At 38.9% G+C, this 16368-nt stretch overlaps 1 pseudogene across 1 annotated transcript; it reads left to right on the forward strand.

Moving 5' to 3' along the window:
- The first annotated feature begins 3461 nt into the window (after positions 1 to 3461).
- LOC149208709 (NDR1/HIN1-like protein 6 pseudogene) lies at positions 3462 to 4488 on the forward strand (annotated as a pseudogene). Its single transcript, XR_016252147.1, has one exon. The product of XR_016252147.1 is annotated as an NDR1/HIN1-like protein 6 pseudogene (transcript).
- The last annotated feature ends 11880 nt before the right edge of the window (positions 4489 to 16368 follow it).

Here is a 16368-nt window from a genome sequence, read left to right on the forward strand (position 1 = left end):
TAATGATGTGAGACCATCGAACACAATCTTTTTTATCATTTATAATTAAAAACAATCAATTATATAATTCCTGTATACTTACACGAATAATTAAAGGAAGAAGAAATATGAAAGTGATATATTAGGGACTATGGAACTTCAATGAAGAAACTTAAAAGAAGTCTGATGATAATAAAAGTAAGGTTGCATGCATGGAAGATATAGATTTGGAAAGATGTTATGTTTGTTGCTTAAAAACAATGATTTATTAAGTTAGTTATTTCGCGTTCGATGATTTTAAAGTCTAATTAAAATTTTATTATAAATTAGAAATAAAATATATATATATATATAAATATAAATAAAAGTTACAATAATTTTTAATATTATTATGTATATTAATAATTCTTAATTCTTTTATACATATAATATTAAGAATTATTATAATTTATATATTTATATATATATATATATATATATATATATATATATATATATATAGAAGGTGTATATAGTGTTTAAGAGGTGTAGTGGGATTGATCTTTCCACCTTGTGTCATGATGCAAATTAATGAGCAGGGGAAATGACCTACCCAAACATGCAACTACATGCACTTTTTTAGTTTCCCATTTATGGCTATTTATCCTTGCAACTTGCAGTCATAACTTGTGACTTTTGGGTGGAGGCTTGGAGTAGAGGCGAGGTTGAGGAGTTGACCTCACCGTTGTTGGTGGAAGATTGAGATTTTATGATTGCTAAGTTGTCGTTTATTTGGGTGATGGGTCTTGAAGAGGAGTGCTCTGAAGGTTGGATGGTGTTGGTGAAGTGGAGGTCGGAGGGTTTTTTCATCGGCACAAGAAGTTCTTTAAATGGGCTATGGACATCTAATACACCATCTAGCAAAGGTTCGTCTGTTGTAGCTCAGGTGTGGTGGTTTAGGTTGTTTTTATCTTGCTTTTGAGTTGTATACTGCTAGCTCTATTTGGTTTCTCAATTCGGGTCTCTGTTTATTTGTTGGGTTAAGGGTGAGAGTATTTCTGGTTAATTTTCATTCTGGTTTTGGTCGTTTAGCGTCTAAGAAAATTAGGGGTTTTTTAGGTTTGTGTGCCTCGCCAAATTTACATCTAGTGGTCTCCCATGATGATTCTATGTAATTGGATTAAATCTCTCTCACCCTCCTGGCCTAATATGGGTTTGTTTAAATTTGGTAATATTGGTCTTCTAGTTAGTTTGTGTCTTTATACTTGGTTGAATTTTATAGGGATGGGGGTTACTATTCTAAGTGGAGTGGGCATTATGTTGTTTAAGCATGGGGTCTCTCGCGCAGTTTAGTCTGGAATATGAGGTATTGTGACAATTCTATTTTTTGTGGTTTGGTTCTTGCTAGTGCATTATCTGTTCTATTCACTTGCTCCTTACTCAATCGTGGGTGCTTCACTTATTTCTATAGGTGTGACCTCGGTTTAGTAGTGATGCCTCCTAGGTAGTGACTACATTGCAGGAGAGGGGGTGAGGGGCAAGGCCAACAAGGGACAAGCTCTTCTCTCAGGATTCCACTGCCACTTATTTTAACATTGTTCCTCTCGAGACACAACGGGAAATTAGAAAATTGGAAACACAAGTAGGGGAAGAAAGACAATCCCACTTAGACTCTGAGATTCCGGGCAAGGTTTTTATTTGGGTTCTGGATCTTGGTCATACTAGGGGATGAAAAAAGTAATACTTAAACTCAATAGTCATTCATTGAAAGATAAAGATGTTGCTTAGCATGGTCTTGAAGGATAAATAGGTGGAATGGTATAATGTGATCACTTCTTTGGAGGTCATCAAGAGGATGTTGAGGAACTAGAGCTTCACATTGGACAAGATAGATGCAATGTTCGCACACGTTGAAGGGCATATCCATTGTAATTCAGACATTGATGCACCTCCTGGATCAAGTGTCAGGGACCCTTCTCCCAACTCCTCTGATTTGAAATGATGTATAGGCTTTGTAGTGTTCTCGTTACTCTAATATGTTATGTTTTGGAAACCCATCAGAAAAGGCTTTTTTGTAATATGAACTAGTTGGATGGTTTTTGATTTCTTACTCTTTGTGGTTAACTACAAATTTTGAGTTATGGGTAATCTTTTATTCACTGGAAAAAATAGAAATTCACTCATACATATATATATATATATATATATGAGTGAATCTCTACTTTTTCACATTTATATATTATTGAAATAGTACACTTCTATTATAATTACTTAAAAATATATAAATTTATAAAATTTAAGTGCATATAGTATAACTACAAAATTTAAAAACAAACACACACACATATAATAAAGAACAACAAAATTTAAATATTTTTTAATACATACATATATATTATATTTTATTGAAATATATATATATATATAATTTAACCATAAAAATAAACAAAAAAATTAAGACATACACATATACATATATTAAAAAATAATAAATGATAATGACCATAGAGCATATAGTAATAATAATAGGGTGCTCTATTAAAACACTACTTGGTGAAAAGATTACTTATTAGATATAATAGGATGTTCTATTAAGACACTCCTTGGTCAAAAGATATAATAGGGTGTTCTATTAAGACATTCCTTGGTGAAAAGATTACTTATTCAAAACTCTGTAAGCAAGGGTGTTCTATTAAGACACTCCTTGGTGAAAAGATTACTTATTCAAAACTTTGTAAGCAAAAATTTAGCCATAATAAAAGTTGGTGTGGGCCTGGATGCCCTAGGTTGCAACTACTCTACTCAAACCAAGATTAGCTACTCAAACCACATATCAGCTACTCAAACCACAAATTATGAGCGTTAGTCATATTAGGACTCACATTTAGTGATATTATTAATTTTTTTAATTGAAATATATATATATATATATATTCCCATCGAAGAGTGCCTTAACAAAGCACTCAATCACCATCTATCCAAAGCTTCATAGACAATTAAAATATATGTCTATATTTTAAAAAGATAAAGAGAAATTTAATTTAAAAATAATTTATTTATATATATTTATAGATTCACATTTATAATTTCAAACTATTTTATTAAATTTTGATTTAAATTTATTTAAAACATATAACCCTTTTTACCAAATTTTAATTTAATTACAAATATATAAAACCAAAACCATTGAAAAATATGGCAAAAATTAAAATACCTAAAACGTTTAGAAGACTTTTCAAATGGGGTTGACGAGTCCGGCGACATTATCTACACATTAAATGTTTGATGCTGTAAAATTGTTGCTTTAATTACGTCTGCAGGACGCAATATACGCCATAACAATTAAATTTAATTAAATTTAAGAGTTGGTGTGAAAGATTGGTGGACGGATTCCATTCTCTGTAGAAATAGTCTCGGAATTTGACATATTCTCACGGCAGTTTTCTTTTCTTTTATCACAAGACACTGGAAAAACAAAAGACTCATTCTTTACCACGCAAGAGACCACTGCTTTTTGTGAGAACTCGGCACCTCCAGAATTCATTATTGAAATTTGGCTCTACCCAATGTTTTCTGAGTAGAGATTTCTCGACAGGGCCGAGATCGAGTCTCGTCGGTCTACTTCTGTTCCTGGATTTAAGCGCTTTGCGACGACGGCAGGAAACCAACAAGTGCACCCGGCGATGGAAGACGTAGAGAAAAACGCAGGCGAATATGCAGATGTGAAGCCGAGCTCTCCATTGGTGCCCAAGTCCAGTCTTTCGTATGAGAAGGAAAGGGTCTATCCTCATCCTTCGGGCTGGCAGATGCTCGTTCAGATTCCCAGGGACCAAGTCATACCAACAAAACAGGTTCGCAGATCCCACTCACGGCCTCCCAGACGCCGGAAATCCTGTTGCCGCTGCTTGTGCTGCACGCTCTGCTTTCTAATCGCTTTCGTCGCAATCATTGCCATCGCAGGTCGCATTCTGTATTTGGTAATCCAGCCGAGGATCCCCAAATACTCTGTCGACAGCATCCGAATCAGTAACTTCACCATCAACGCGGACCTCACCACAAATTGCCAGTTCTCTGTGAATGTAAGCGCCCAGAATCCCAACAAGAAGATCGGCATATATTATCTTGATAATAGCCATCTCGCTGTTTCGTACTCAGGCACGGAGCTCTGCACAGGCTCCCTGCCGGTGTTCCACCAGGGCCACAAGAACACCACTTTGTTGGACGTGGCGCTCAACGGGACCGGCGCTCGGCTCACCAGTGCCATGGTCTCCGCGCTCAACGAGCAGCGGCAACAGCGCAGCGTTCCCTTGAATTTGAGGGCCGACGTGCCCGTGAAGATAAAATTGGGGAAATTGAAGTCGATGAAGCTTAAGGTCCACGTGAGATGGGACCTGGTCGTTGACAGGCTCGATGCCAATTCTAAAGTTATCTCTGAGAAGTCGAAAGTGAGCGTAAAGCTGTGAGGGTTGCGAGATCGATCCATGGCGAGTTTTAATGTGAGACTCTGAATGTATCAATTTCATGGTCCAGGCGAAGATAACGTTATACGTTTTATGATGCTCTGCAGGTACATAAATGGATATAAAAATTGTTTTGGTTTATGTTAAATGTATATTTATATTGATAAAAATTAATTTTAAAAATCAGAGACACATGAAATTATGAAATTATTGTTTAACGCTTTTTATGTGTAAATATATGTTTTTAATCCTTAAATCCATTGAAATTAATAAGTTTTTTTTAAAACATCATCACATCATCATCATCTTCATTTAATATTAATTGATTAACAATTCCCATTGCGATAAACATGCTCTGTCATTTAATATTAATTGATTAATAATTCCCATTTGCTATAAACATGCTGTGTCATTTTCTTTTAATTACCATTTAATTTATTCTATTTAAGTAATTAGCTTTTTTTAATTAGATGAAGAATTGTTTGCATTCTAATTTTTTTATTGTATAATTATTTTATACTTACGAAAGGTATGTAGCTATGTAGCAGAAAGAAGATTCAACTTTTATATGGATATTTTCCCTTCACCTTCAAGTAGCTTTTTTTTCATCCTCAAGTGGTAGAGAATACTAATTTGGTTGTGCTGGCATTTCATAAGCCTAAGTGTCAAGTAGCATAGGAAATTAATTTAGAGATTGAGGTTGTGTGATAGGGTCTCGGAAAGATTGATGTTTTTTATAAGTCTGTCAAGTAGTACAGGAAATTAATTTAGAGATTGAGGTTGTGTGATAGGGTCTCGGAGAGATTGATGTTCTCATTTATCACATGAATGAATGTCTTTGTTGGGCATGGCCCTCAACTTCCATTAGTCTATGACAAATGCTAAGCACTCTGTGAGAATCTTATAAATGTCAAGGAAACGTACAAAAAGGTTGTTAGATTTGGGGGCATTTTATATCCAATGGACTATATGCACTCTATGGCTTTTCCTATTTCCATCTCTATAGCATTATAAATGCTATCTGACATGCGAGGGGAATAGCCATCGCCCTCTGAGTGACAGCACGTGGAGAGAGAGGGCGAGCGTGGAGAGGGCACTCCATGGCTATTCCCCTCGCATGTCAGATAGCATTTATAATGCTATAGAGGTGGAAATAGGAAAAGCCTATGACAACGTTTAATATTGTACCACACTATGCTTACAACTTACCTTTAGCTACGAAGATCTTGGCTTTAAGTGTTTGGATTTCGTGCTGGCTATGACCTAACCTATGGTAGTAGCCTAGTAGGAATAGATGTATTGTTTAAGGGACATCCTTCAAGAAGTGAAGACCTTCACTTACCCAAATCATAAAAGCACTACACCAATCCATGTGACTAGTTTGAACCTCAAAATAGTGACATTGCCTTGATAAACACTCCTCCCATAAATCTTCTATACTATAAAATAGCATGTCTATATATTTTCAATGTAATCTAAAGGGCCAACAATTTGACCCTTTTTGACTAATGTCAATCACTTATTTTAGTCACTACATACTTGCATGAGTCGAGAGACTATTCCTCTACACAATGTTACTATTAGAGTAGGTTGATGCATGCTACTGCACTCCCTCTTTTATTTCAATATTTTTCAAAATCTCGAGGGCTACTCTTTTTAATGCCCTATTTTGTTCTCTCATTAAAATATGTTTCTCAAAGGATGGAGAAAAGTAGCCACATGAGATTTGTAACTAGAATTTTGTGTGAGTTATTGGAAGAGCTTGGAACATGCCTAACGAATTCTAGATTAAAGAGAGGTTCTTAAGGAAATTCCTATTATCATCTACTCACATCATTCCAATATTTTTAATAAGACTACAATGATTGCTTGATTTTTCTAAGAGTTTTCTCCAATGGATAAAAGGTACAAGTCTTGTCCAATCTAGTCATACCTTTCATGTAAAGTATTAGTACTAGATCATTAATTTTTAGTAATCCTAAATGAGCTTCAAAATCCAACTAATTAGTCATGAACTTTTCTCATAACCTTGGTTTGTTTGAAAGAGATATTGGATATTTTCATTTCTCTAACTTCATTGGTTTGTTAGAATTTGTTGTTCTTTATTTTGCTATAAATTTTTCGTAAATGAAAATAAATGGTTATTATGAAATTAAGGTGGACTGTAATTAAATATTACAACTAATAGAGTCAAAAGATCACATTAATATGAAAAGAAATTCTTTATTTTGATTTTGCAAATTGATTAAATCTCTTTAAGGATGCAACCACATGAGCTATGTAGGGTCCCAATCAAACTCTACTTTTCAACATGGCAAACCGAGGGGTTCTCATTGGTAATCAAGAAAATTTCAAGAAAAACCATGTAGTTGTAAAGGCTTAATAGGCAATTTTGTCACTATCAATCAATTATTTGTGGCATTTTCCTTCAATATTAATGCACTTGAATCTAATTCAAAATAGTATACAGTAACAACTATATGTTAGGTCTAGCTTGCTACATGTATTTTTAGAATGGGACTCAATTGAATGTTAAGATCAATTTTCTCAATACATCTATTAGAGTTTATAAAATAGAAAATTAGAGTTAGAGGTTGAAAATGGTGAGTATCATGTACTATGTTGAACACAAGTATTTAAGTTGGGAAGTGAGAAGATGTAGCAAGCATGCAAACAAGGATGAAAGGACAATGGAGTAACTAGGAAGATGCAATTATATTGATATTATAAATAATCAAGAAGATGCAATGATATTGAGATTAGAAACAAGTTTATTCATTTGTTATAAGAGTTTATCTAACCCACCATCAAAGTAAACCTATGGAACATTAGATAGATTGAGTATGGAGATAAAAGGAGGTGGAGTATATATTTGATACAAAATTCATGCTACATGATGCATAACCACATTTAAAGGAACAAAATCTACGTCTACAAGGTAGTCCTCAAGAAGCCATCATCCTCTTCGTTATAACTACCCACAATGAATTCTGCATTTCTTCAATTTCCTTAAGAAAATCTTTGTAACAAATATCTTCCAACCAATATATTCCAATGTCTAATATATTATAATGCTTGTTTCTATGTAAGTTGACCAAAAATTTCAAAGTTTTAATCATCGAAAGAAATATTTGTAAAGTTAATATGTTTTGGTGCAAATTTATAGTTACTTATAGATCAAATATATAAGAATGTGCACCTTTCATGGTTAATGCTTTTAGAATGTGGGGATTGAAATCAATTTTTTTTTAAAGGTGGGCGAACCATAAAAGAACCATAGTGCAAACATATGATATAATCTATTCTATTTGAAGAAAAACTATTTTTTGTTATTTTAACAATATGTATAATAGCCATTTCGTCTATGCCTTCATGGAATATATATATATTTGAAGATTTAAAAAATTATATATATAATCACAATAATTTTCATTTTTCAAAGAGAAAAATATCTAAAAAAAATGAACTTCCCTTAAGTTCATGCGATTTAGATTTTCTCTTTATACACATTAGCTCAAACATAATGAAGGTATTTTAGCTTAAATTGTATTATTACACCATGTTGTAACCTATCCTCTCAAATTAGGTTTTTTACAAAATTCCAAAGTTATTCTTCCACCAAAAATATCATTTATACCTTTAATTTATTTAACCAAGTGTTTGATATTTACCTGCTAGATATTGGGCCTTGCGAACAAGCTCAAGGGATAGATTGATTCAAAGTTTACATTCCCAAGTTTCTAAAGCTCGAATATGGAGCTAATTTTTTAGCACATATTCAAAGCCTAAGCGTTAATAGGTTGGGTGTATATGCCCAAAGGTTAAAACCAAGTGCGAGGGGCAATATAATACCCATTGTCTATAAGGTTTTATATAAAGAGATTATAATATTTTTTTGGGGGAAGAAAGTGGCAAATTAATTCAAATGGGTGGGACCAAAATTAATCCAAATTGCCAATTTTGTTGGGACATAATGTGTCATTTCCTTGTGTATTTTGGTACACCTGGGTAGTATTTTGAAACCATTCTCTTTATTCCCCAAATATGAATATAATTTGGATACATGTATGGTCAGGTGCGGAAGGTAAACAAGTTTTTAAAACAAAGTTTTTAGTAGTATGATGACAGAGCTATATAATGAAATATTATTTTCCATTTAGTTTTTAAATATGTATAGCATTTGAAACTTCAAAGTTGTTAGAAATTAATGGAGAATAAGTTACGTAGTTATGATTTGCTCTTTATTTGACATTCAGTTTCTATTAATTAGGAATCTGTTCTTGCCTATGTATCTATTTAATTCCTGATGATTAATGAATAATAGCGGAGCGAATGCATTTGTTGATGGGAACTCCTAGTGATCTGCACCTGTGAGCTTCCGTGTGTTTGTCTAAACTTCTATCTTCTGCATTTCTTATCAAAAGTCTATCGGCACAAGAGTAATAGAGATGAGCTATTGATTGGATGAGTAGAAAATGCCATTTTCATCAGCACAAAATGTTTATTTTACCCTTAGCTATGGAAATAAGATAAAATGCATAATAAGTGGAATTTATCTCATCTTCCATTGAGAGAAGATCACGATAACCATTAATTCGTTATTGACTCGAAATAAATCATTTAATTGACATTTTCCATTTCAAATCAAATACAATTGACTCGAAATAAATCATTTAATTGACATTTTCCATTTCAAATCAAATCCGATTGAATAATAACAATATTTTTATAAAATCCAGGACGGTGGTAGTGGATAATGAGACAACACAACATGCAAAGGGTAAACAAGGATGAGGGTAAGTGAAAACACAAATTCTAATCAATAACATAGTCTTGGACAAAGTTTTATGAGAGTGGAAGAATAATTAAACTAATGCTATTTTATTCTAAGAAATATCTATCAAGACTATGTTGATGAACTAGAAGGAGGTTTGCATTCTTCTATTCACCAAATAAAATAAAAGCAAACAGTTGAAGATGGGAAATGCATCAAATAAAGAGGAATTGTTAATAGGATACCAGTTATCAAAGGGCCATTTTTGTAACTTTTGATTAAGGGAACCATTCACTGAATTCACTTCTCAAAGCCTTATTTTCTTTCTATATTATGTATTATGTTTTTTTTTTAAATTTCATCTTTATTATTTTCTTGTTTATACAATTACATTTGGAATTCATATGTGTTAAATATTTCAATTTGCTATAACTTACTCTAATATCTATGTATTTATTAATTCGATGAAAGAATCATTTTTACAAGCATATATCTCTATAGGTTATTTGTATTGGTCTAGTTATGCACATGCAACTTTCTTTTTCCTCATTTTGGCAAACAAGGATGTTTATATTCACTATTAATATTAATATTAATTGCCTACCACCTTAAGATTTTGTGTTCCTCTATTTGAGACTTTGTTCCCAATGGAATGAATATTAATTTGAGAAAATGCATTTTCCCAATCCTAATTACATTCCATTCCTTACAAACTTTGTTGGGCAGTGGATCCCCCCATAAGCGGATTTTTGGGGCTTAGAGCCCGAGTTTGGTCAATGTAACGTAAAGATCCTGCAAAATGCGGGCGCGGAATGCGAGAGTCTAGGGTTGTTCGCCCTAAAATATTGTAATTTAATATAGAATGTGTCAGCCTACCCATGGTCCGTGGACCATGGGAATGTATAAATAGAGCGAGGCTGTAAGTGTAGAAGTTAGTTCAGTTTTAAGTTTGTTCTAGATTATTATGGGTTTTTGAAGGTGATATTCGCTCTGAGTCTGTAAGTCTGAGTCTTGGATTGTAGGAGTAGGAAGAGGCTCTGCAGTTGTGTGCGCAAAGGCCTGGTAGAGTCCGCAGCTGTGTGCGCGGACCCCTGCAGCTGAGTGCGTAGGGTGGAATTGGATTGTACTAGAACAGAAGGTTAATAAAAGATAAGTTGATTTTGGAATATTGTGCATCTGATCTGTGCGTTTATGTTTCGGTTGTATCCTTGCATCTCTTTATAGTTTATGATTATGCGCACTAGTTATAAATGTTAAATGAGTAAATAAGAATACTGGGCCCACAAAATTAAGTCAGATCTATAATAATAACACTGTAAGGGTAACGGATCTAGGCAGTGCCTCTTCACGCTCTATACAGAGCTACGCAAAGGTCAGACAGCTGCGCAGAGCAGCACAAGCACGTAGGATTGGTTCGCGACCATTCTAGACCTCATCAAGACATCCCTAGGGTGCGGAAACCTGGTTCCAGCACCCTCCCATAGTCCTCAGGGGAGACCTCAGTCCGCGCTTCGCGGACTGTTACCGAAAGGGCTGGTAGTTTCGGGATTTGTTTGGCTAAAACATTTCTGAACCTGGGTTAGGCCCCAACAAGCCAACAAATGTTTCCATTGTCAGGACCGGGATCTGCCTAAGGAATGTCTAATGTTGGAACACTGGAACCCGACGAAGAAAGAAATTGAAGAGTGGTTGGATCAGAAGATTCACGAGTTCACAACACAGGAAAACCGAACTCTACAGCTGTCTGAGAAAAGGTGGTTGGATCGCTACGTATATACGGAAATCCACGAGACCTTCTTTGCATCCTTTCGAACATAGCTGTATGATTGGATTGCGAGATTAGCCAACAGCTAGGGAAGATATAAGCTCGACCAACTGATAGTGTGGACTTCGGCGTTGATACGCAGGTTAGAGGCATCAGAGGGCAAGATCGCGAGGGCTGTGGACCACTGGCTCAACTGGATATTGGGAGGATTCATCACTGAGGTCGTGATTGACACAACTGTGAGTTACAGTGAAGCGGAGCAATGGTTTCTCAAGGGACCGCGAGGTAAGTACATTAAGTCATTAAACACTTGGATTAATATGTTTTTATGTGAAAAGAGGGTTATGCAAATACATTAATGTTTGGGACAACGTGGAGCAGAAATATCTACAAAGGTAGCGAGGGATTAGAGAACAGTCCCCTGATTTCACCTTTGCGGGAAAGCGAGGAGGAGCTCGCTCGGTTCTCCCCGAGAAGTATGGTCTGGTTGATAAAGCAGCAAACTCTGCAGTTACCACCCCTATCCACGCCATCACCCACTTCACCTCCCTCACCTCCATCTTCACCCTCTCCACCTCCACTAACCCCGCAGCTCAGCATGGCTAACGCGATCAAGCTACCCGTATTCAGAGGGGTAGGAAATTAGGACCCAGATCAGTTTTGGTTCATGGTGAGAGTAGTATGGGAAGCATAAGGGGTTACGAATGATAACATCAAGAAGGCTACATTGGTGAGTGCGTTGTAGGATCGCGCATTGACGTGGTATATCAAACACTCTAGTGATCACCCAAACACAGGGACAACAGAGATCCAAAATGTGTTGAATAGAGAATTTAGCAGTTCGAAATCCAAGACAGAGTCAATCATTGGGTTCAAAGAAATTGTGATGCTCCCGGGCGAGACCCCCTGGGATCTGGATCAACGACTGAAAAGTATGATCCGTGAGGCTAATATGACGATCACAGATGCGCATTGTTTGTGGCATCCTTAACACTGCACCTGAGGACGACGCTGTCACAATAGAAGCTTTCAACCCAAGCTTAAGCATTGGAGATGGCGATGAGGTTGCATGAGACTCCAATACAAGATCCTGGGTTGAGAGTTCAACAAATCCACGCGCAACTACATAACTTATGCTTGGAGATGCAGAGTCTAAAGGAAGATAGGGCACCATGACTAGAGGTGCGCGAAGAAATATGGTGTATAAAATGTAAAGGTCAGGGTCACGACTAGGATCATTGTCCCGTATTCGCGAACTACTTGGCAGGAGGGGGGCCAATGCCGTTGATATCGGAGGTACAAGAAGGGCCGAGTGTGACACCCTCGCTATGGTGTGCGATCTGTCAGATAGGAGGAAAACACACGACGGACAACTGTCATTTTTTGTAGAAGTATACGCAAACTCCCCAGTAGCTGTTTTGCAATTTTTGTAGATCGGCGGGCCACGACGAGTGTACTTGTCACAGCTATGAGTTAATGATGGAGCGGACCCCAGCATATAGAATGCAGACAGAAACGTGAGGCCGTGACCCACCTGTGGGGATGGCGCGTGGTGGATTTCAAGGGAGAGGTCGAGGACGAGGAGGAATGGGGCCAGGAAGGTGCCGAGGACAGTTAATTTGTTACAATTGTGATGGACCGGGGCACTACGCTCACGATTGCACCAACCCGACAAGACTATCTTGTTCATATTGTGCTCAATTCGATCATGAAGTAGTATATTGTCCCACGTTGATCGCGCAGATGCGCGAGAAAGGGGTACTTCAGCCTAATCCTATGGAGAATATTCAAATGATGACGTCTAAACTGCACAAAGAAGACCCCAACGTGAACATGGTGCTCAAAAGCGGTGCGACCACAGGGGAAGAGAAGGGGAAGAAGCTTAAGGAAGATACATGGGTTCGCAAGGACCCTACAAAGGAACCTGAGTTTGACTTGGAATGTGCAAAGGAGACGTTTATGGAAGCTAAGAAGAGCTTCATGGAAGCCTCCACTTTAGGTAGTAAGAACCAACCAGAGTCGGGGATGGATCCTTCCATGCTTACTACCTTTCTAGAGACTTGCATGAAGCTGTTGTGTGATAATAAGGATTACAAGAGTTGATCGCGTGATGTGCGGGATCGGCTGAACCGCACGTAGTTCGGAAGTTGGGAAAAAATACATTGCGCATGGGGAGAGAGATGAGATTGACGACGTAGATTAGTGAATACGAAATGGATCAGGTTATCTTGGACTTGGGGTCAAACGCGAATGTGTTACCTAAGAAAACTTGGGAGCGCATGGGCAAGCCCACGTTTCAGTGGTCCCTTATTCAATTCCGAATGGTGAACCAACAGAAGATCGTGCCCATGGGAAGGTTGCAGGGAGTGACAGTTGACATTGAAGGCACAACCACACAGACAGAATTTGAAGTGATAGAAATTGTCAATAACAGCAATCCTTATCCCATGTTGTTAGGAATCGATTGGGCGACAGATATGAATGAAGTCATCAATCTGAAGAAGAGGAAGATAATATTCGGGAAAAAATCCCTTCGCATATTAGTTCCGCTAGATCCGGCCAAAGGTGCGCGCTACAACGAACTTGTACGCGACGATGACAATGATGATGAGCTGGATTGCATTTACCAGATAATGGTGCAAGACCAGGATCGGGTGAACCCTACAACAGATGGGAGACTCTCATGGGAGTGCGACAGGTCCTATACTTAGGATTTAGAGGAGGAGATAGAATGCTGGCAGAATCAGTTGCACGAAGTAACAACGCTGAATTGCAACATGATGATTAGATCACTGCGGTGTGTGATGACCGAAGCAAGGGAACTGCCAACATATGATGAGTTAACAGGAGTGGATGAATTCTTAGACAAATTTGAAAGGGCGGTACCGAAATAACAGCGTTATGGTGTTATGGAATGGGCGTTGCGCGCGACACCCGCACGATGGTGGAATACACATCAGAAGACTATGGGGAACTGGCGTGAATGTAGAAGACAGATGTGCTTACAGTTTGGAAGTCGCCAGTATCGAATGCGAGCGGGCAGCTGGGACGAAACAGTCTGCGCACCCACCTGGGTTGATGGGTGCAATGGTGTGCTGTGCAAGCATGTCTTAGACTGAGGATCGAAAATCAGAACCTGACGCAGCAGCAGGAAGAGTGACCAACATTCCACGTCAAAGCCTTCACAAAGCTATGCGGAGTCATGAACAGAGTTCACCAGGTGAGACGAACTGACTGGGACCCACGCGTACTAGCGGTTTGATGGGCCTATAGGACCATAAGAAAAAACCAGAGCGTAGAAATGACCCCAACACTAACAAGAAGAGAGGAAACTAGGAGAGTAGCAAAGAATCCCCGGACCACAGCTCTCATAGTTGGGGCAGGACACGAGGACCTGGGTAAAGGAATTAGGCAGTTACAGGAAGCCATTCAGCAAGGAAGATTGAAACTTCACAAACTTGATGAAGATTGGGCATGGTTGAGGAAGAAAAGCATGACATTGGACGAAGAAATCAGCGAACTAGACACCGAAGTCGCGAAAGCGGGCCGCGAGAAACTAAGCATGATGGGGCCCAGTCTAGCCAACCCTACTACTACATTAGAAGGAGTTGCGACCCTGGTAACATGGCTGCGACTGCACCTTACTAAACAGGGGAGCGTACCATACAAAAAAGAATGCAACGCACTAACGGATGCAAGGGTATTTGACGGGTGCCCACGGCCGAGGCTAGCAGGAAAATTGAAGCTTCGCATCGGGGGTGCGACCACCTGACTATCTGTAGGAAGCACAGTCTCAGTGCTCCAAGAAGTTGAAAGAAGGTGCGAGACTATAAACGAGTTTGCAGGAGAGCTGCACGTGAAGGAGATTCCACGCAGGGCCAGTATGTCACAAGGATTGCGGTTGTGCATAAGGGGCTGCATTGCTACGCAAGTAGGCTGGGAGGTGACCGTTAATGTCACTGTTCATGACAAGAGGCCCAATTTACGGCAGAAAGGAACAGGTGGCGGGCCATTAGGATAGGAATTAAAAGCTAGATTCAGGACAATCTGCCGCTAAGAAGGTATTAATGACTCAGAAGTGGAGGGAATGGTCGAATTCAAATTCAATCATTACTATAAAATCCCTTGGGGTAGCCTCAAGGAAACACTTGGTCGTTTGAGATTTAAGCTAGTACAGAGCATTGAGCACCAAGCTACCTTGCCACCTGTGAGTATGCGATTGAACCAATCCAGTGTAGAAATGATGACGGCTGCGAGAACCAGAGTGTGATTCGTAGAAGTTACCCTAGAGCCCCATGTGACCTAGGAGGAGCTTGGAGAGGCAGCAGATGCACCAGAGGTTCCAAAGTCCCCACACACACTGCGACCACAGAAAAACAAGCAACCAATGGGGCCAGTCCAGGTATCACCACGGAACCCATGAGTTAGTAAATTGTCAATGTCAGAGAAGGGCAAAGCTGTCACCATTGAAACAGAAGAGGAAGAGGAAGATTTGCAAGCCCTGATCACCCAAATTGAAGTGCAGGACGATGAGGCGGAGAATGTTTCCCAAGTACCTTCAACAATAATGTTACCCCCCTACATCCCCCCATGGAAAGGGACAACCAAGATACTAAAGGATCTGGAGGCCACGAAGAGTGCGCTCCAGACCCCACTTCTTCCGGATGAACTAAGGTTTGAAGGTCCGCCACTGGGATGGGTACCTAATATAAAGTTTGAAGACTAGGACCTCGCGGACAGCGAGAAGTTCCCACAGCTGGCCGCAGAGCAATTATTGTAGTAGAAATGGTTACGCGGTGTGGAGAAGGTCAGGTTACTACATCTGCGGTGGATACCCCACTACCACCGCGCGTCCATCACGATCTTTGTCATTCGGCAGCTATTGTGTCTAGTACATGATGGGTATCTTTGGCTGGAGGAGATGATTCCCATCACGGCCGACTTAATTCACCGGATTTCTCGGCTGCCCATCAAAGGAAACAATCCCACAACCATAGCAGGAGAGAGCGGCGACTTGGCCCTCGCAGAAGCGATGAAGGACAAATATAAGCTGGAGAAGATGAAGCGAGGGTATGTAATAGAAAGCATCAAGGACAAAGGGGTGTGCGTCGCCATGCAGCTGCTGGCCGAAAAGCTCATGAGGAAATGCCATGCAGATGAGGTGCCAACATCTGTGATTGCATTGATGGAGCAGTGTGCAAAGGGGGTCCAGTTCAACTGGGCGCAGTTTCTCTACGATGAATTTTTGACAAATTGTCAGGAGGCCCAGGAGCAGGGTAAGACCTTCCACTACGCATGGTTGCTCTTATCCATCCTGTTGGTTGCAGGGGAGCTGCCGAAGGACAACCAATTTCCCACCATTGAGAGGAACCTACCCGAAGCCGCGAGGTACACCTCGCTCTGGGCGATGA

This window comes from Pinus tabuliformis, chromosome 1_2 (genome assembly GCF_031772625.1).
Source record: "Pinus tabuliformis cultivar Carrire ecotype Pingquan chromosome 1_2, CPIR1, whole genome shotgun sequence".
In the NCBI taxonomy this organism is placed as follows: domain Eukaryota; kingdom Viridiplantae; phylum Streptophyta; class Pinopsida; order Pinales; family Pinaceae; genus Pinus; species Pinus tabuliformis.